Here is a 22,599-nt window from a genome sequence, read left to right on the forward strand (position 1 = left end):
AGCTTGCTGAATAGAATGTTTGTTATCTTACATGGTAGCTCCTGCCAAATACGGCCTGATTAAGGTTACCAATCACACTGGCATGGTTAGGCTGTGCAGTTTTCTAAGACTTAAAACTGTCAGTGCTAAAACTCAACTGATTCAGGCAACATTGGTTTGTCACCTTATTCTTGATTCCTTACCTCACAGAAATATTGGTGATTAGCATCACCTAAGATCCACTGGAAACAGAAGAGGGATTTTGGGAAGCCATTATGTCTCATGTTTACCACCTGTAGCTCACTTTTGATGTTCCAAATAGTGCATAATATTGCAAGTTCATAAGCATCAAACAAAGGGCTGATAAGCTATTATCATCTATCCAGCCAGAGAACCATGTAAGTGAAACTCGCACACATCAATCATATCAAATTTATGTATTGTCAGGCATGGTGATAATGTCTATTGCTTTTCAAAAGGAATGAGAAAAGAGGCTCTATTTTATTTACTTCATCTCTGAAACCAATTCTGGTCTCATTAATCCAGTCATAAAACACAGCCAAGTCAGTATATTCATATGATAGAATAAAGTTATAAACCCTCAAGTAAAATATTTTGTTATTTCAATTTTATGCAATGAAAGCACCTTTACAATTTTAACTCTGCTTACACTAAAATTTGCTTAATGTTAGCCAGATAGAATTTATGCATAAAACTGCCAACAATAGAGAAAATGAAGATGGAAATGGATTGGGTGGGTGAAATTAAGATAAATGACTGTGGCCACTTCAGTCAATTTGGTAGACTGAACTGATAAATTAATTTCTTTCTCCTATTTCTCACATATAATAATGTTGGAAGAAAAACAATTAATAAACTATGGAGCTCTCAAAATCAGGAAATATAAATCTCCAATGAAAGACAAAAAAATCTCATAGAATAGTGAGGAAACTAAATTTCAGGTGCTTACACCATAATTATAATCAGATATTATCTGTAATGACTAGAGTTTGATGCATAAAAATTAAGATAAAAATAACTATTATTTATTCATTATATTGATAGATTGATATTTACTAGAAATTCAAACCAAGATTTTAAAAATTATTTACAGATTGATTTAAATAACAGTAAGTAATTCATAGTGTTAACATAAACTGTTTATTATTAACTATGTTTTTCAATAAAATATTATTAGAAGAGTTATATTATTTTATATGAATTTACACATTTTGTTCATGTCTGTCAATAGAGTACAGCCATATTCCCATATATACTTTCTTTATTCAATCTGTTTAGATATTATATTTCATGAAGAAATTTATTTGACACTTTTGAGAAAATAAATTAATACTGTTGGGTCCTACAGATCCTCTGACAGGGTCTCAGTACCCCCAGGTATCATCTCAGACCACATTTTGAGAACTTATACCTAGAAGTATGGAAGGAAAAAAGTCTAGATTCTAATACTTTTTGAAAAGGAAACAACTGAGATAACTATTAATACCTGAAAGTCACAAAGGACTGATACATAAATGAAAAGATCTGATATGTATCAAGTGGAAGTATAAAGGATGTCTGCAATCCATGTGGGGCCTTGAATAGAACAACAGTCCCCAATAATAATTTGCAAACTTAGAACTTCAGCATATATGTGTATAAAATCAATCAATATTACTAATGTGGCAGACAGACATATAAATTGAGAAATAATTCTCAAAATGAGTTCAGAACAAGGAAAACTCTTATGGCCTTAGGAGTGACAAATATATATTTTAAGAGATAGGTTTATAACCCATGATAAGCCACATTATCACAGAAAGCAACCTAAAGGAAGGGGACATAAGTGATAAACAACAAAGTATTTGAGGAAATAAGACATCATGAAGATGAGTTAGCATGCACACACAGACACACAAACATATACACACTCACATACACAAAGAACTAGAACTTACAGTGTATAAAAAGTTTAATATTCTTAATAATTATGTTTAAATTAATAAAAATAATAAAGTCAGAGATAGAACTAGAGAAATAAGATCTCAAATGTTCTATAAATAACTTTAATAAATTACAATATAATTAACAAAATTATAATATATACACCCACATTTCCATTTATACTTAGGAAAAGTACTAGGAGTATTTATAATTGTTTAGGAATTATTTTAATTATTTTGGGATAATTGAAAATCAATTATATGCCTGAGGAATTATCTACAATATAGCACATAAAGCAAAAGACAGAAAATATCAAATAGATGGAATGTAAGAAATCCTAAAACACATCCACCAAGAATTCCAAAAGAAGAAAATAATAAATGGAAGAGAAATAATAACAGAATGTTCCAAGATTGAAGAAGAACATGAGGTCCTATTATTGAAGATATTTATTTTTACAAAGCATAAATAAACATTAATCTTCACTGAGACGTATTAAAGTTAAAATAGATATGAAAGAAAAATACTTTTTAAAAAGCAAGGAAGGACTTTTCAAGTCAGTAGTCCTTTCATAAATAATAATCAATGTCAGAATACAATCAAAAAACAATCTTTAAAGTACAAAATAAGAATTAATCTAAAATTATATAGTTATATATTATGAAAGTCACACTGAGTTTATGATTAGAATCTTTGAAAGAACTATTGACCTACATACTTTTTTAAGAATAAATTAAAGAGAAGAAAGGATTGACATGTTAGGAGCCATAGTTAACATAACAATGATATAACCAGTTAGGAAAATCCAAAAGAATATTTACTATAGAAAGAATAATTTAATAGTGTTAATCAAATAAAACAGATAATAAAGACTAAGCATGGGGAGTTTATTTTTAAAAGAACCATTATACCTAGTCCCCAGAAGTGTGTTTTTCCAATGTTAAAATACTTTAGCAGGCTCTGCCACAGCTCAAAATGTTAAGATACTATAATTACAACTGAGGTTTTGTTATTTCAATAAGGATCTTGCAAAGCACATAAAGGAAAATGAAACAAAAAATACAAATAAATATTTTCATTTTTGTGTTGTAAAATAACTTCAAGAATTATACTGACAACATGATTTCGAACCTCTTTTGTGGAACATACCAGTTATATGAGTAATTTGGGGCAAATAATTTGATTCTTGTCCTAGAGCTTCTATATCCAGAATATGGAGACAAAAATTCCTGTTGATTACACTATCTCTTGGGTTGTGGTGGTGACAGCAGGAAGAATCAAAGTCAGAGTATCTCAAAGGGAGGCACAACACAGTGGGACAAAGATAATGGACCAAATTAATTACAATATACATAATTAATCCTTGGTCCATAATAGACAAATGGTGGTGGTTAAGATTAAGGTTACCAGTAGAATCAAGGAAAAGCCTTCTTAACTTGAAATTTATTTATTTATTTACAAATAGCTAAGTAGTACACTCTAGTTCTTGGTGGCCTATATTACTTTGTAGTGTTTTCCATAAGATCCTAATTTTTCTTTGTTCAATTGACACGGCTCCTGGTTCAATAATCCATAGATAACATTATCCTTACAAAAGTAAAATGCTTCACTCTTTATCTTTTCTTTTCCTACTAATTTTCTATATGTTATGATATCATAGTGCCACCAAAGCAATGTGTCAGGAATCCTCAGAACTATCCTCAGTTTCCATGATTTGCCAGAAAATCTCAGAAATTTGTAAAAGAAAATACAGAAAATTATGTTTTTCTCATAATTATAGCTTATTAGAGCAAATGGATCCAGGTTAAAGTCAACAAAAAAAGAAAAAAAAAATTTTCATAGGATGGAGTGTCCAGAGAAACCAGCAGATAGGGATTCCAGTTGTCTTCTCCCATTGGATTGTGCTTCCTTCTCTCAGCAACAGTGTGAGTCAACATTTAGAAAGTGTTTCCAACCAGGGAAGCTCACTCGAGCTTTTATGTCCAGAATTTTTTTGGATGTCATTCACGGAGTCATGGAATGCTCATATAATGGATCTTAGCTATTTAGTCTCTAGCCCTGTATCCCACAGATGTCAAACTGATACAGGGAAATAGAAACACATGTTCACTCTAAATAACATATTCAGCATAAACACTCTGATCTGGCCTAAGCTCCCAGGTATACAAAATCATGCTTGTCTAACCAAACCAATCTCTAAGGGTTCAGAGTTAATCTCACAGATGCTGGTCAAAGGCTAGTTATTTCTTTGTAATATGCAAAGTTTGAGTACCCAAAGAGAGATGTCAACTTTTACTACACAGTTTATCTCAATGTCTTACCTAGAGAATGAATCTTTGATGACTCATGCTCCTCTTACTTAAGCTCAAACATGCTCCTCTTACTTAAACTCTGTTTTATTTGATTGTTTTTGTTTCCCTCACCAACACTCAATAGTAGAAATAAAACTCTACTCCATGAAGCTGAACTGATTAGGATCATCTCCAGGATAGATCATATTCCATTTCAGTCTCGTCATGGCAATCTTCCAGAGAATACATTAGCTTCAGAGTTTTCTCGTTTTGAGCCTCATTCCTAGTGTTCAGTCAAAAGATTTCACTTAGAATTTTATGTTTTACTTTAAATATTTTTTTTATTCTAGGATAAAACTGTCCATCATATTCTTCAGCATGTAATGCTGACTTTGGTACTTAATCATCAGTTGTCATTTTCTACTAATCGATCATTGCTGCCAGCTTCATTCAGAATGCAAACAAATACGAAGATGTAAATATCCATTGCCCTATGTAACATCTAGAGGGGAATCTATAGTTAAATAGAGAGTTTGAATTACATATCAAAATTTAATATGCCAATCATGATGTTATGGGTGTTCTTCACCAGGTTCTTGACTGAGACAAGAAAAATACCAATGTGAGCAACATGAATTATATCTTGAGTTCCCCAGCCATGGGGTCTAACAATGGGAACATGAGTCCACTTAACTGGTGTGAAAACCAGTGGGACTGAGAGAAGAGCTGTAAGAAACCTAGGCTTTTTACTAGTGAAGAGTGTGCACACACTTTCTTACTCCTAAAACAAAGTTAAGGAAGCAGATTAAAACTTTCCAGGACTCTTAGTGAATTCTTGCAACCACACTAGTGCATGCCGCAACCTGAGCAGCCATTTTGGCACTTCTTTCTCTGCATGACAGCTCCACAAAAGGGCAAGGACTGCCAGTAGAAAACTGTTTCCCAGAAACTCACAGAGTAAGAGAACTACAAGCAAAATGAAGAATCAGAGGAAGCATTCCAATTTAAAAGAACAGGAGAATTCCCCTGAAGGAGTAAACAATGAAATAGACATATTCCATCTAAAAGACACTGAATTCAAAAAGGAGATAATGAAAAATACTGAAGAAATTAAGTAAGGCTATCAACAGTAATGCAGATTACCATAAAAAGAAACTAGAAACTAAGAGTAGGAGCCAAGAAAAACTAGAAAATACATTTGCCAAGATGAAAGCCTAACCAAAGACAACAAATAGCAGAATAAATAATGCAGAGGAATAAATAAGAGACTTGGAAGACAGAATAATGAAAACCACCTAATTTAGATAGCAGGCTGCCAAATGAAAAAACAAAACTAAACAAAACAATATAAGAAATCTTACAGGATAATAAAGTATGCCAGTATATTAATAATAGGAATTCTAGAAGGAGAGGAAAAAAGGGGTTGAAAATGTGCTTAAAGAAATTAGGGCTGGCAACTTCAAATCTAAATAAACAGATATCCAGATGCAGAAAGCACAGAGGGTCACAAATTAGATGAACCCAAACAGATCTATACCAAGACATATCAAAACATGGCAAAAATTAAAGAGAGGATTTTAAAGGAAGCAAAAGTACAACAAAAAATTAACTTACAAGAGAACCACAGTAAGGCTATCAGCTGACTTCTCTACAGAAATGCCACAGGCCAGAATGGAGTGGCAAGATATATTCAAAGTTCTAAAAGGGAAAAGTTTGCAAGTACTCTACCAAGAAAGATTATTATAGAAAATGAAGAGAAATAAATAATTTTTCAGATAAGCAAAAGCTGAAAGAATACATCAATATTAAACCTATACTCAAAGAAATATTGAAAGGTCTCCTCTAAAGACAAAAGATGCAAGAAGACATAGAAGGAAGAAATCACAATTGGAAAGCAATCACTTAAGCCGGAATACAGATTAAAAAGTGAAAATAACAACAACTATTTATGAAAGTGATGATAAACACAAGGGACAGGAAAAGGATAAACAAGAAGATGTAATATAGGTTATCAAACTCATAAACTGTGGGTAATGAGAATAACAAAATGCAGAAGCTTTCTTTTTTAATTTAGAATGTGTTTGAGGCTATATGATTATCACTCTAAAGCAAGCAGATATAGGAAGAGGCAAACATACTTGAAAAACAGGGCAACCACGAATTAAAAATATACAATGGATTCACAAAAAATAAAAAAGAGAACACAAGCATAAAATAAAATGAAATCTTCAAATCAATCACCAAACCACAAAAAGAAAAATAAAGGAACAAAGAAGAAACAGAATCAAATGTAAAACAAGGTTTCAATTGGTAATAAATACACATCTATCAATAATTACCCTAAATGTCAATGGACTGAATGCTACAATCAAAGGACATAGAGAGGCATATTGGATTAAAAAAACAAAAGCCTACAATATGATGCATACAAGAGACTCACCATAGGGCAAAGGATACACATAGATTGAAAGTGAGGGGATGAAAAAAGACATTTCATGCAAACTGAAATGAAAAGAAAGTGGGAGTTGCAATAGTCATATCAGACAAATATGCTTTAAAACAAAGGCAATAAAAATATAAATAAGGACACTACATAATGGTAAAAGGATCAATGCAAGAAGAGGATTTTACACTTGTCAAGATATATGCACCAAATATAGGAGCTCCCAAATACATACAACAGACACTAATGGACATAAAATGAGAAATTGATATGAATACTACGGGGAGCTGAGAAAGTGCAGGGACTCAAAAAAGGACCTTGCCTGATGGCAGAAAAATCTGAAGGCAGATTCTTAACCAAGAAAGGGAGCCCACCCAAATGGTACAAGCCAAAGGTAGGCTTTTGGTCAGGAAAAAAGTTCACCTGAACGGTGCATGCCGAAGGTGGGCCTCTGGTCAGGATGAAAGCCTGCCCGCATGGTACAAGCTGAGGGCAGGCCTCAGGTACACAGCTCTCACTTTGATGTGGATGGGGAAGAATTAAGGCTTTCCTGGGAAAGCAATTTCCATGTTTGCACTGAAGAACATGGATTGTTTCTTGGGTGACCTAGTCTTTCCTGCTGTTTTACTTGTTATTCAGTTTTCCTCAGTCTTTCCTGATTATTTACTTATTATTCTTATTTCCCATTCTTATTGTCCTGTGGTGATTTGTGACTTAACAAAATTACAACAATAGTATAATAAGAATTTCATCCTGAAGGACTTTCCCCTATTTTAATCCAACTTAGTTAAAACATAGTGTTTATCTATTAATTAGTTATACAGTAAATTTTAGAGTTAGGATTTTAATGAGGTTCATAGAGTTAGACATATATTATTCTTGACCAAAAGACACCTAGCTATGAGTTATAGAAGCTTTTAAGTGATATCTAGTTAAGTTGGTTTATATTTTCTTACACTGTCTCCCTTCCATAATGCTTTAAAGATAAGCACCAGCCTAAAAACAAGATTTGTGAATACCAAATTCTTGTGTCTGTGAACTCTTCAAATTGTAAAGAATGGCTGGCCATGGGATGATTTGTACTGTCTCCTCCTTTCCATGATCTATTGTACCTGATTGCCCCTAAATTGTACCCACTAAGTTTAGTTAAAACAAAGATCTTAAAACATGATGTATGGCTGCTATACCATGTAATAGTTGACCAATGTACTTTTAATACTGTGATGTAATCTGTAGCAAAAAGCTGTCTATATAATCAACCATTTATGCCAATAAAATTTGAGCAGTCCAGCGCCCTGAAAGAAGGGACAGAGAGGCTGTCTTCGTGATTGTACATTCGCCGATGCCGCAACCCTCTCCTATCGGGGAAAAAGCGTATGCTCCCTGGCCACCGGAGCTGGCCTCCGACAGAATACAATAGTAATAGGAGACTTAACAGCCCTCTCACACCAATGGACAGATCTTCGAGGCAAAATCAAAATGGCATAAGAGATCCTAAATGATGCAATAGAACAATTAGACTGAATTAATATCTTCAGGACATTACATCCAAAAACCCAGAATATACATTCCTTTCAAGTGGACATGGACCATCCTCTAGGAATGACCACATACAAAGGCACAAAACTAACCTCAACAAATTTAAGAGCATAGGAATTATTTCAAGCTTCTTCTCATGAGAGTGTGAAAACAGAAATAAAATATAGGAAAAGAAATGAAGGGGGAAAAAAAAACACATGGAGACTAAACAACAGGCTACTAAAAACCAATGGGCCAACAAGGAAATCAAACTGAAATTAAAAAATACTTTGACACAACTTAGAACAGATTTACAAGGAGATCCTGCTGAATAGCATTGAGAACTTTGTCTAGATACTCATGTTGCAACAGAACAAAGGGTGGGGGAAAAAATGTAATTGTAATGTATACATGTAAGGATAACTTGATCCCCTTGCTGTACAGTGAGAAAATGGGAAAAAAAAAGGATTTGTTGAATGGAAACAACTGAAATGTCCATCGACAGATGATTGGATTCAGAAGATGTGGTATATATACACAATGGAATACTACTTAGTCAGCCATAAAAAGGAATGACATAATGCCATTTGCAGCAACATGGATGGAACTAGGGAATCTCATACTGTATGAAATGAGCCAGAAAGACAAAGACAAATACCTTATGATATCACTTATAACTGGAATCTAATATCCAGCACAAATGAACATCTCCTCAGAAAAGAAAATCATGGACTTGGAGAAAAGACTTGTGGCTGCCTGATGGGAGGGGGAGGGAGTGGGAGGGATCAGGAGCTTGGGCTTATCAGATACAACTTAGAATATATTTACAAGGAGATCCTGCTGAATAGCATTGAGAACTTTGTCTAGATACTCATGTTGCAACAGAACAAAGGGTGGGGAAAAAAATGTAAGTGTAATGTATACATGTAAGGATAACTTGATCCCCTTGCTATACAGTGGGAAAATTTTAAAAAATTATAAAATCTCAAAAAAAATACCTTGAGACAAATGACAATGAAAAAACAATGATGCCAAATGTTTGCAATGCAGCAAAATCAGTTCTTAGAGGGATGTTATTATCAATACAGACCTTCCTCCAAAAATAAAAATCTCAATTCAACATCCTAATATACCACCTAAAAGAATGTGAACAAGAAGGAATAAAATAAAGTCAGCAGAAGCAAGCAAATAATAAAGATCAGAAAGGAAATAAATGAAATAGATTTTTTTTTAAGTATAAAAAGGGCAGGAAAACCAAGAGCTGCTTCTTTGAAAGGGTAGACAAAGATGACAAACCTCTGGCCAGGCTCATAAAGGAGAGACAACCTAAATAAACAAAATAAGAAGTGAGAAATGATAAATCTCAACTGATACTACGGAAATGCAAAAAAAAAATCATAAGAGAATACTATGAAAATTATATGCCAACAAATTTGACAAACTAGAAGAAATGGACAACGTTCTATAAACATACAGCCAGGCAAAAGTGAATCAAGTAGAAATACTCTGAACTGACCAATCACTGTAAATGAAATGGAATCTGTGATATATAAAAAAAACCCTTACAAACAAAAGTCCAGGACCAGATGGCTTCACATGTGAATTCTATCAAATTACCAAACATATAAAGAATTATACTAATTCTTCTCAAACTCCTCCAAAAGACTGAAGATGAAGGAACACTCCCAAAGAGGTTCTATGAAGCCACACGTCACCCTAGTATCCAAAACAAAGATACTACCACAAAAGAAAATTATAGGCCAATATCTTTAATGAATATGGATGCAAAATTTGTTAACAAAATTAGAGCAAAATGAATCCAACAACATGCAAAAAATCATCATACTCCATGATCAGGTAGGATTTAGCACAAGTTCACAGAAATGGTTCACTTACGCAAATTAGTCAGTTATGTACCAAATTAACAAATGTAAAGTCAAAAACTACATGATTACCTCAACAAACGGAGAAAAAGCATTCGACAAAATTCAACATTCATTCATGATTAAAAACTGTTACAAAGTGGGAACATTTCTCAACATAATAAAAGCAATTTATGACAAACCCACAGTCAATATAATACTCAATGAAGAAAATGTGAAAAACTTCCCACTAAAATCTGGAAGATGACAAGGATGTGTACTCTCACCACTTCTTTTCCAGCCTCAGAAAAGAAAATTAAATAAAAGGTATCCAAACTGGGGGAAAAGAAAAGATTTAAAATTGTCACTTATGCTGATAACATGATACTATACATGGAAAACTCTAAGAACTCCACACAAAAACTACAAGATCTGATAAAATAATTCTGCAAAGTAGCAGGGTATAAGATTAATATTTAGAAATCAGTTGCATTTCTGCATATTGACAATAAAATATCAGAAACAGAATGTGAAAAAAAAAACCTTTTAAAATTGTGCCAAAAAATAAAATAAAATACTAAGGAATAAACCCCTAAGTAAGTATGTGTAAGACATATACACTGAGAACTATAAAACATTAATAAAGAAAATTAAAGAGGATTCAAATAAATGGAATGATATTCCATGCTTTTGTATTAGAAGAACTAATATTGTTAAAATGGCAGTACTACCCAAAGCAATTTACAGATTTAATGCAATCTCCATCAAATTACCCATGACACATTTCACAGAACTAGAACAAAAAAAAAAAAACAAAAATTAAGTTAGAATCACAAAAGATCCAGAACTGCCAAAGTAATTCTGAGGGGTGCGGGAAGCTGGAAGCATAAGTCTCCCATACTTCAGACCATACTCCAAAGATACAGAATCAAAACAATTTAGTATTGGTATTAAAACAGACATACAGATAAATGAAACAGAATAGAGATCTCAGAAATAAACTGACACACATATGGACAATTAATCTTCCATAAAAGAAGGAAGTATATAGAATGGGAAAAAGTCTTAAGTGATGCTGGAAAATTTGTACAGCTTCTTGTAAATCAATGAAACTAAAACAGACTCTCACACCTTGCACAATATTAAACTCAAAATGGCTTAAATATTTAAACATAAGACATGACACCATAAAACTCCTAGAAGAGAACACAGGTAAAACATTCTCTGACATAAATAACACAAACATTTTCTTAGGTCAGTTTCCCAAGGCAATAAAAATTTTTAGAAAATGAAAACAATGGGACCTAATCAAACTTACAAGCTTTTACACAGTAAGGGAAACCATACACAAAAGCAAACGTCAATCTACTGGATGGGAGAAAGTATTTGCAAACTATGCAACTGATGAGAGCTTTATCTCCAAAATATACAAACAACTCTTACAACTCAACAACAGCAAAACAATCAAACAACCCAACTGAAAAATGGGAAGAAGACCTAAACAGATATTACTCCAAAGAAGAAATACAAATGGCTAATAAGCACATGAAAAAACACTCAACATCACTAATTATTAGAGAAATGCAAGTCAAAACTACAATGAGGTACCACTTCCCCCTGGTCAGAATGGTCATCATTAATAAATCCACAAATAACAAATGCTGCAGAGGCTAGAGAGAAAATAGAATCTTACTACACTCTTGGTGGGAATGTAAGTTGATGCAACAACTATGGAAAACAGTATGGAAGTTCCTCAGAAAACTAAGTAAAGAGTTAACTGTAATTCAAAAAATACATGCACCCTTATGTTTATATCAGCATTATTCACAATAGTCAAGACATGGAAACAACCTAAATGTCCAATGGTAGAAGAATGGATATAGAAAATATGGTACATATATACAATAGAATACTACTCAGCCATAAAAAGGAATGAAATAATGCCCCTTGCAGCAAAATGGATGCAACTAGAGATTATCCTACTAAGTGAAGTAAGTCAGAAAGAGAAAGATAAATATCATATATAACTTATATGTAGACTCTAAAATATGACACGAATTAACTTATATACAAAACAGAAGCACACTCACAGATATAGATAACAACCTTCTGGTTCCAGGGAGGAGGGAGGAGGGAGAGGGCTGTGAGTGTGGGGTTAGTAAGTGAAAACTATTGCATTTAGGAAGGGTAAACAACAGGTCCTACTATATAGCACAGGAAACTATATCCAATCTCCTGGGATATACCATGATGTAAAAAAGTATATAAATATATACATACATATGCACACACAACTGAGTCACTTTGCTTACAGCAGAAATGGGATCAACATTGTAAATCAACTATATTTTAACTTTAAAAAGTTAAGAAAATTACATGCCAGTAACTATGATGGAAAGAGTACAGAAATTCTCAGAAAAATACTAGCAAACTGAATTCACAATATATAAACAGGATCATACACCATGATCAAGTGGGATGCAAGGATGGCTCCATTTCCAGAAATCAATCAATGCTATACACTATATTAACAAAAGGAAGGATAAAATTCACATGATAATCTCAAAAGATGCTGAAAAAATTTTTTGACAAAATTCAACATCCATTCATCATAAAAACTCTTCAAAGAGGGTATAGAGGAAACATACCTCAGCATATTAAAGGTCATTTATGACAAACCCATAGCTAGCGTCTTAGCCAATGGTATAAAAGCCTTTCCTTTAAAATCAGGAAAAGATAAGGATGCCAACTCTTCTATTTATAGAGTATTACTCTATAAATGTAGAGTATAAGTATAGTATAACTTCTATTTATAGAGTATTGGCAGTCGTAGTCACAGCAATCATACAAGAAAAAGAAATAAAAGGCATCCAAACTGGAAGGGGAAAAATGAAAGTATCTTTATTTGCAGATGATATGATTCTACATGTAGAAAACCCTAAAGTCCTCACCAAAAAAAACTGTTAGAACAAATAAATTAATTCAGTAAAGTTGAAATATATAAGATTAATATATAGAAATATGTTGCTTTTCTATACTATAATAATGAACTCTCCTAAAGAAAATTTAAAGAAATAATTCAATTTATGATTGCATCAAAAAGAATAAAATACCTAGGAATTAACTAAAGAGGTGAAAGACCTATACTCTGAAAACTATAAAACATTGATGAAGGTATTTTAAAATGATACAAGAAAGGAAAGGCATCCTGCACTCTTGGATTGGAAGAATTAATAATGTTAAAATGTACACATTACCCAAAGTAATCTATAGATGTAACAAGATCTCTATCAAAATATCCATGACATTTTTTGCAGAACTAGAACCAATAACCCTAAAATTTCTATCAACCAAAAAAGATACCAAATAGCCAAAGCAACCTTGAGATAAAAAGAACAATGATGGAGGTATCACCATACCAGACTTCAGGGTATACTACAAAGCCATAGTAATCAAAAGTGTATGGTTCTTACACAAAAAGAGACACATGGTTCAATGCAATAGAATAGAGAACCCAGAAATAAACCCATGCACCTATGGTCAACTAATCTATAACAAAGGAGAGATAAATGTACAATGGAAAAAAAGTCTCTTCAATAAGTGGTGCTGGGAAAAATGGACAGCTACATGTAAAAAATTAAATCAGAACATTCTCTAACACCATATACAAAAATAAATTTGAAATGGATTAAAGATCTAAACAAAAGGCTGGATGCTATAAAACTACTAGAGGAAAACAGAACAGTCTCTGTCATAAACTGCAGAAATATCTTTCTTGATCCACCTCCTAGAATAATGAAAATAAAACAAAAATAAACAAGTGGCAAGTTCCCACTGCAGTTCAGCAGGTTAAGAACCTGACATAGTGTCATTGAGGATGTGGGTTTGATCCCTGTCCTTGCCCAATGGGTTAAGGATCCAGTATTGCCACAAGCTGCAGTGTAGCTCCCAGATGTGGTTCGGATCTGCAGTTGCTATGGCTGTGGTGTAGGCTTCAGCTGCAGCACAAATTCAACCCCTATCCTGGGAACTTCTATATGTTGCAGTTGTGACTGAAGGAAGGAAGGAAGAAAGAAAGGGAGGGAGTGGGATGTAATTAAACCTAAAAGCTTCTGCACAGCAAAGGAAACTATAAAAAAAAGGCAAAAAGACAACTCAGAATGGGAGAAAATCTTTGCAAATAAAGCAACTTACAAGAGATTAATCTCTAAAATATACAAACATCTCATGCAGCTTTATGTCAAAAAACAGAAGATCTAAACAGACATTTCTCCAAAGAAGACAGGTGATCAAAACTCAGATAAAAACATGCTCAACATCACTAATTATTAGAGAAATGCAAATCAAAAGTACAAAGAGGTATCTCACACCAATCAGAATGGCCATCATCAAAAAGTTACAAACAATAAATTCTGGAGATTGTATGAAGAAAAGGGAACCCTCTTACACTGTTGGTGGGAATGTAAATGGGTCAACCACTATGGAGGACAGAATGGAAGTTCCTAAAAAAACTAAATACAGGGCTACCCTATGACCCACCAATCCCACTCCTGGGCATATATCCAGAGAAAACAATAATTCAAAAGATACATGTACCCTAATCTTCATTGCAGCACTGTTTACAAGAGCCCAAACATGAAAACAACCTAACTATCCATTAACACAGGAATTAATAAAAAGAAAAGGTACGGCATATATATTTACATATTACTCAGTCATAAAAATAAATGAAATCAATGCCATTTTCATCCTCAGCAACATGGATGAATCTAGAGATTATCATATTAAGTGAAGTCAGACAAAGAAAGACAAATATCACTTATATGCAGAATCTTTAAAAATTATACAAAAGAACTTATTTATAAAACAGGTCAAACAGATTTTAAAATCAAACTTAGGGTTACCAAAAGGGAAACTGTGGTGGGTAGGGATAAATTGATGGATGGCATTAGCAGATACACACTACTATATATAAAATAGGTGGTTAACAAGGACTTAGTGTATAGCACGGGGAGATCTACTTAATGTTCTGTAATAACCTAAATGAAAAAAAGAATAAATATATGTATAACTGATTCACTTTGCTTTAAACTTGAAGCTAATATAAACTATACCCCAATAAAATTTAAAAAAAAAAAAGAAAGCAAATCAATGGTACTTGAGGCTCAGTACTTAGGGATAGGATCAACTACAAAGGGGCACAAAGAGAGTTTAGGGAGATAGAAATATTCTATACATTGTATATTATAGTAAAGAATAGATCAAGAGTTTCAGTAGTGAAAGAAAACTATGAAAAATAAACAGATGAAAATGTTAGATATGAAAATTACATTTTTTGAATCGAAAAGTTAACTCATTTTAAGGAATATCAGAAGATTGTTTACAACAGAAAAAATCAGTGAACTTGAAAAGTGGACAATACAAATTGCATAAGCTAATTTTAAAAGAAAAAAAAATGAATGGAAAAAATGGAAGCATCAAGATTTTTGAGACAACATCAAAATATGGTCAATTGGAGCCCAGAAGGAAAAGAAACAGAACAGGAAAAAACAAAGATTTAAGATTTAATAGCCAAGAAATTTTCAAGATTTATGAAAGACATCAATTAATGGAACCCTGAAAGTCAGAAATACCAAAGCAGAATAGATCTACAGATTTATAATTTTAATATATACTCAGTATATGTGCATTCAGAGTAGATATGCATATTTAAAAGGCTACTTCTTAATTTAAATACATGTAATAACAATATATTGTGAAGTTTATCACATATAAAAGTAAAATATAGGATAACAAGAACACAAAAGACAGTAGAAATGGAAGTGAACCATGCTGGTATAAAGTTCTGATGCTATTAAGCACATTTATATTAGTTGAAAATGTATCATGATAAGTTAAAGATGCACATTTTATCATAACTATTAAAAATTAATTCAAAGCTTAGAATCTTTATTTCATAATGCATGCTTTAGAAATATGACAAAACTTAGGCAGAACAAGCCAAATCATAATATCAGTTAAGATTCTAAACAGGAATTACCATCATGCCCCAGCAGAAATGAATCTGACTGGCATCCATGAGGACACAGATTCGATCCACGGCCTTGCTCAATGGGTTAAGTATCTGGCGTTGCTGTGAGCTGTGGTGTGGGTCATAGATGTGTGGCTGTGGCTGTGGCTGTGGTGTAGGCCAGCAGCTACAGCTCTGATTCAACCCCTAGCCGGGGAACTTCCACATGCCACAGGTGTGGCCCTAAAAAAATTTTAAAAAGATTCTAAATCAGTCTTTGTTCACTGGCAACATTAAAATATATGAGAAAAGCTAATCACACATTGAAAATTTAAGATGTATAAGGTACTAACTGAACGCCTAAATGTACTGTCTCATTTAATTTTCACAACTTCAGAAGGATAAAACTGAAGTATCAAAGTTACATAGCTAATTACTTCAAGAGCCAGAATTCAGACCTAGATTGTTTACTTTCAAACCATGTACTTTTAACCACTATAAAGTGCTGCTTCCTACATCTACATAGCATTTTTTTTTTCAATTGAGAAAACTGGATTAGCAATACAAATGTATTCCCCCGTGAAACCATATGGTAATATACAACTTAAATTACCTACATTCAAGCACTGAGGAAAGTTTGTTCAATATTGTGAAGCTTGTATTCAGAAATATAACCAATGTGTCTATAGCAGCTTTCAGCCAGAAGGAAAATATTATATTAGTCAACAAAATTATATTAGAAATGAAATTTGTTTCTAAAAAAAGATTAAGTCCAAATTATTCAGTATGTTTTTCAAATTATGAGATATAAGATTGGGGTTTAAAACATAAATAAATAAATATATTTTAAAAATCTGCAGATTGGATTTCCCACTATGGCACAGTGAGTTAAGAATCTGTCTGCAGCATGTCAGATTGCTGCTGAGGCATGGGTTTGGTCCCCAGCCCACTGCAGTGGGCTAAGGATCCAGCCTTGCTATAGTTGTGGTATAGGTTATAGCTGTGGATGAATTTAATTCCTGGCCCAGGAACTTCCAAATGTCACAAGTGCCGCCATTAAAAAAAAAAAAAAAAAAAAAAAAGAAAGAAAATCTGTATTTTTAGACACAGAAAAATAAAATCACAGATTTGCACAGATTAAAAGGATGATATTGACTGCCCTAGGCTATGATAATGGGATTCCTGCCAAGTTTATAAAAGAGAGGAATATAAGAAATATCTTGATAACACTAAAGAACTTCCTAAGAAGTTATGAGTTGCTACACCCTTTGCAGTTCTACATATAACTGTTTTTCCCTTTGGAAGAGTCCAAGTAATTATTTATTTATTTGTAATTATTTGTTTATTTATTTTAGGGCTGCAACTATAGCATATGGAGGTTTCCAGGCTAGGGGTCAAATTGGAGCTATAGCTGCCAGCCTACACGAGAGCAATGCTGGATCCAAGCTGCATCTGCAACCTACACCACAGCTCAAGGCAACACTAAGTGAGGCCAGGTATCAAACCCATGACCTCATGGATACCAGTTGGGTTCATTAACTGCTGAGCCACGATGGGAACTCCCCAAGTAATTATTTAATGGCATCCAATTTCCTATAACAGCATATATGAAACTATATACATATATATACACTATACACACACACATATGTATGTAAATATGAATGAACAGTTAGTATTTAATATTAGCAAAAAAACACAGGAAAAGTCAGAAAGAACTGACATTTTTTTCATTAGTATAGTAGTGCTGAGCATTAAAATAGGCAAATAAGCTCCATCATGGTTAGCTAAATACTGATTTTTATTACAAACATACAAACACACGTATATATAGGAGGTTTTGGCAGTAAAAAGCTCTTTGTAGGAAAGACCTCTCTAAGGCCCTCCTTTGGTGTTGTTACTAATCTTAAACCATGCACCCCCATGCTCTACTCATTTCCAGCCCTAGCATATCTTTCAGATCTTTTGACTGCATCATACCTTGCCTAACCTGTTGGTTCTTCCCATAGATCAAGGAAGTAGAAATGAGAATAATTAATGGACAGATGACCAACTCTCTTCTCTAACTTCTATCCCATGAACAAACTGTATAAACAAGATAGCATCTAAAGAAAAGTCACAAGAAATTGACAAGCCTGCACACAAATCTGTACACAGTGAGGGATGGTAATTACTCTGACACTTATCTCTATGATTGACTGAGATGACTTCCCCTTTTCCCTTTAAAACTTTCATGGTTGAGCAGAATCTTTGGAGATGGTTTCTGGGGGACACTGAGTTCATTATCTCCCCAAATTAATGGCATTCTGATTAAAAGCAACTTTCCTTTCTACCAACAATTGGATCTCTTGGGAATTGATTTTTGAGTGGCAAGCAGCCAGACCTGATTCAGCAACACACACACACACATGTGATTATAAGTAATTTGGAAGCCCTGACAAATACAAATTATTCAAATTCCCATGGGAGATTGGGCAGGCCTGGACAGAACAATATATTTGTGAAGACATAGGTTTTCATGACTTTATCCAAAGAACATAATTGGTCTACTTACCCACTTCAAGTTGACAAGGATATTAGATTAGTTCCAGGTCATCTTTCTTCATCAGAAAAGGGAGTAAATGATTATAGAAGAAGATATCGTAAGATGTTCAATTATTCTCTACAATATTTCATATATGAAGTCTGTTACTGTATATAATGTGATAAGAAAAATTAGAGAAATTTGGTCAACAAGCTAGTTAAATAGGAACATAGGAAATAAAATTACCAGATAGCATAATAATGGTATTATGAGATAAGAGCATATAAATAAGTACAAATACTATGCTAAGGAATTTCACGTGGAATTTTACCAGATTATGCTACAAACAATAATCAGAAGAAAATAACTATAGCAGATTGGACACTGATTAAGATAGAATTTATAAACTTTAAATAAGTCAGAAGAGGAGTTCCCATCATGGCTCAGCAGTTAATGAACCTGACTAGCATCCATGAGGACATAAGTTTGAACCCTGGCCTTGCCAAGTGGGTTAAAGATCTGACGTTGCCATGAGCTGTGGTGCAGGTTGCAGATGCAGCACAGATCCTGTATTGCTGAGGCTGTGGCTTAGGCTGGAGGCTACAGCTCCAACTGGACCCCTAGCCTGGGAACCTCCATATGCCACAGGTACGGCCCTAAAAAGACAAAAATAAATAAATAAATAAATAAATAAATAAATAAATAAATAATTGTCCCTTTAAAAAAAGAAAAATAGAGAGTTCCCGTCGTGGCGCAGTGGTTAAAGAATCCGACTAGGAACCATGAGGTTGAGGGTTCAGTCCCTGCCCTTGCTCAGTGGGTTAACGATCCGGCATTGCCGTGAGCTGTGGTGTAGATTGCAGACGCGGCTCGGATCCCGCGTTGCTGTGGCTCTGGTGTAGGCCGGGGCTACAGCTCTGATTCGACCCCTAGCCTGGGAACCTCCATATGCCGCGGGAGTGGCCCAAAGAAATAGCAAAAAGATAAAAAAAAGAAAAAGAAAAAAAGAAACAAGTCAGAAGAAAATACTCAAATAGAAGGACAGAGAGGTCAGCAGTAAAAATGGAGAAAAGAAACTGAGATATATATAGTAATCACAAGTCAATGTGAACTCCCACTGGGTGACACCTTGAATTAACAAAGGAGTAAATTATTTGGTTAACCGATCCAATAGCCCTGGCTTGACTTTCTTAGAATTGCTTCTTTGATTATGGCTTTGTTAGGTAGTGTTAATCTGTACATGACTTAGGAACATTTGATACAGTCTTTGTGGTAGGCTGCATAATGTCTCCACAAAGATGTCCGTCCCCTAACTCCAGGAGTATATGTACCACCTTACATTCAAAAGGAATTTAGCTGATGAGACTGAGTTAACAATATTCTGATGGGGGGAATAGGGGTTTAGGGTACACTGCTATCCAGGAATTTTAAGATGGGCCACAGAAGACAACAGATTCTGCCTACAGCCTCCAGAAGCAAGACAGCCCTAGAAACCCAAATTTGTTACTGATCTTCAGAATGCAGAGAACAAATCTGTTGCTGTTTTTATTGTTTTTTAAATAACTAAATTTGTCATAATTTGTTACAACAGCAATTAGAAAAATAACATAGACATATGCAAGAATTCATAAGATTTAGGGATTATTTCTTTTACACATGGGTTTAAGTGTAACCCACATAAAAACATTTTTTGAGAAAATGATGTATGGATGTTGAGGGATGAATCATGTCAAAAACAGTTTTGTGCTCAGCATTCATTTCTATTAACTTCTCCTTTGCTTTCACTTATTTTAGAAGGGCTAAAAACTAAAAACTGATTTTTACAAGTTACCTTGCAGGAGTAGAGCTATTTAGAGTGACCAGTCATTCCACTTTGCCTGGGATTGTCCCAGATTTAGCACTGAAAATGTCATGTCTGGGAAACTTTTTGATCCTAGGCAAATGTGTAAGGCTGCATCATGAATATCATGGACTCTTGGGACTCTTGCTTTTTTGGCCCTTTCTTCCATAAAATAAGTAGGTAGGTAAGTAAGTAAGTAAAAATTACATGTTTACAACTGTGTTGGTATAGACATATATAACCCAAACTTGATTCATTATTATATTTTTATTACTATTATATTCATTTTCCCTGATTCTAAAAGGAATTTGGATGAAAGCATTTCTCTCCTATTTTATCAAGTCCTTCTTCCTGCTACAGATTAGACACAATAGAGGTAGGGCATCCCAGCAGGACATGGAGAAAAAGTGGAGAATTGCAGAAACCATGGTTTTACTTCCTTTATCATTCAAATAGCTGCAGTAGTCACTGACCACCAGGCTTCTTGTTTAATGAGAAAACAAATAATAACCTCAAGTATTGAAGCCATCAGGTTTGTGTTCCTTACCACCAGCATGATCTTTAAATGATACATTCATTTACTTACAATGTAAGAAGATAACACACATTGTATCAAAGAATAGACAGAGTAGCTCAATGAAGAAATTGCATTGAAATGAAAGAGTAAATTAATAAATCATATGTTAGCATGTGGCAGAGAAAGACTACTGTATGGATTACTTATGATATTATTTTCTGTCTAAAGGCAGAAAATATCCCATCCTTCCTTCCAACAAATAAAACTATTTAAAATTTTAAAATGAGTCAATGTGGTTCAACACTGAACTATGATCAAAGAGACACCCATCTTAAGAGCACTCTAAGTTCAGAAATTTTTAAAGTTATCATGCTCACTCATAATCTACTAAAACATAGAACAAGAAAAAGAAAAAGAGCTGAAAATGGATGACAAGATAATGAAAGAGAATGAGAAATAGGTGGGGAAATGAAAGCAGACAGGGAAAAAATGAGTAATGTCCAGAAAAGGAATGGAGATCAAAGAACCAGCAATGTTTGTGAAGGAACAGGCTCAATTTCCCTGTTCATTAATTATTTTCTGAAGTGCCTGAAAGTCTTCAATATTTCTGAAACAGCAAAATACATTTTGATGTCAGTTATTTGATGTCTTTAGAAAGCTCTGTAGTGTAAAAGAAACCATTTATTAATAAGTACATATGGTGTATGCCTTCAGCATATCTAGTGCTGGGATTTAAGCTCCACCAGGACAGTGACCATGCTTTTTACATTTTCCTTCACATTTGTAAACCCTGCACACAGTAAGCCTAGCACATAGCATGCTTTCAATAAATGCTTCTGAGTAAGTAAACAGAAAAATATCACATTTCCATGGACTATTGAGGAACACAAGAACATGAGACATAGATGAGAAGAGAGCTGACACTGGAAAATAAATGAAACAAGTAATGGACATTATAACATGCTTTACACTGTGGGAGTCAAAGGAGAGAAAAATCATTTTGAGATAGTCTTCATAAGTAAAGGGGGATTTGAGCTGGGATTCTAAATGAGTGTTCAGATAGGATGTGAAGAAAAGGGAATTCCTTTCCATCCATAGTCACAATATATGTGAACATATGACATATTTAGTAGAGAGCAGACAGGTTTGACTCTTAGCATACGATTAAGATTTAAAAAAATATGAAGACAATAATTCCAATGATATAGGTTCCTCTGGGATGTAGACTTGATGTGGTACCAGTCATGTGATACCTGTGATAGGAAAGGTACTGGAGGTCAGGTTTAATCCTTGAGTAAAATGGCATTAAAACAAACAAACAAAACAAAACGTGACTGTGATGGAGAAAAGCAATGTAATAGGACCTAAAAGTTCTATGTTCCGCTTCTGACTCTGTTGTTTATAAATAGGAGACCCTGGTGAAATTAATCAAATTCTATTAAACAGGTTCTGAAAAATGAGGGTAACAACATATGGCCCATCAGGCCCTGTTCACAAATAACTATGAAAAAGCATATAATTAAATTATATGAAAACATTAAGGGGAGCTAGATAATTGATTGATGATAGCAAATACCATGAGGACAAAGGTGGAAGAGATATTTTAGAAAAGTGGCTAAACAAAAATTATAAATTGGACAGAGATTTCTTAAGATAAAGTTTTTGCTTTGT

Source organism: Phacochoerus africanus, chromosome 2 (genome assembly GCF_016906955.1).
Source record: "Phacochoerus africanus isolate WHEZ1 chromosome 2, ROS_Pafr_v1, whole genome shotgun sequence".
NCBI lineage: Eukaryota > Metazoa > Chordata > Mammalia > Artiodactyla > Suidae > Phacochoerus > Phacochoerus africanus.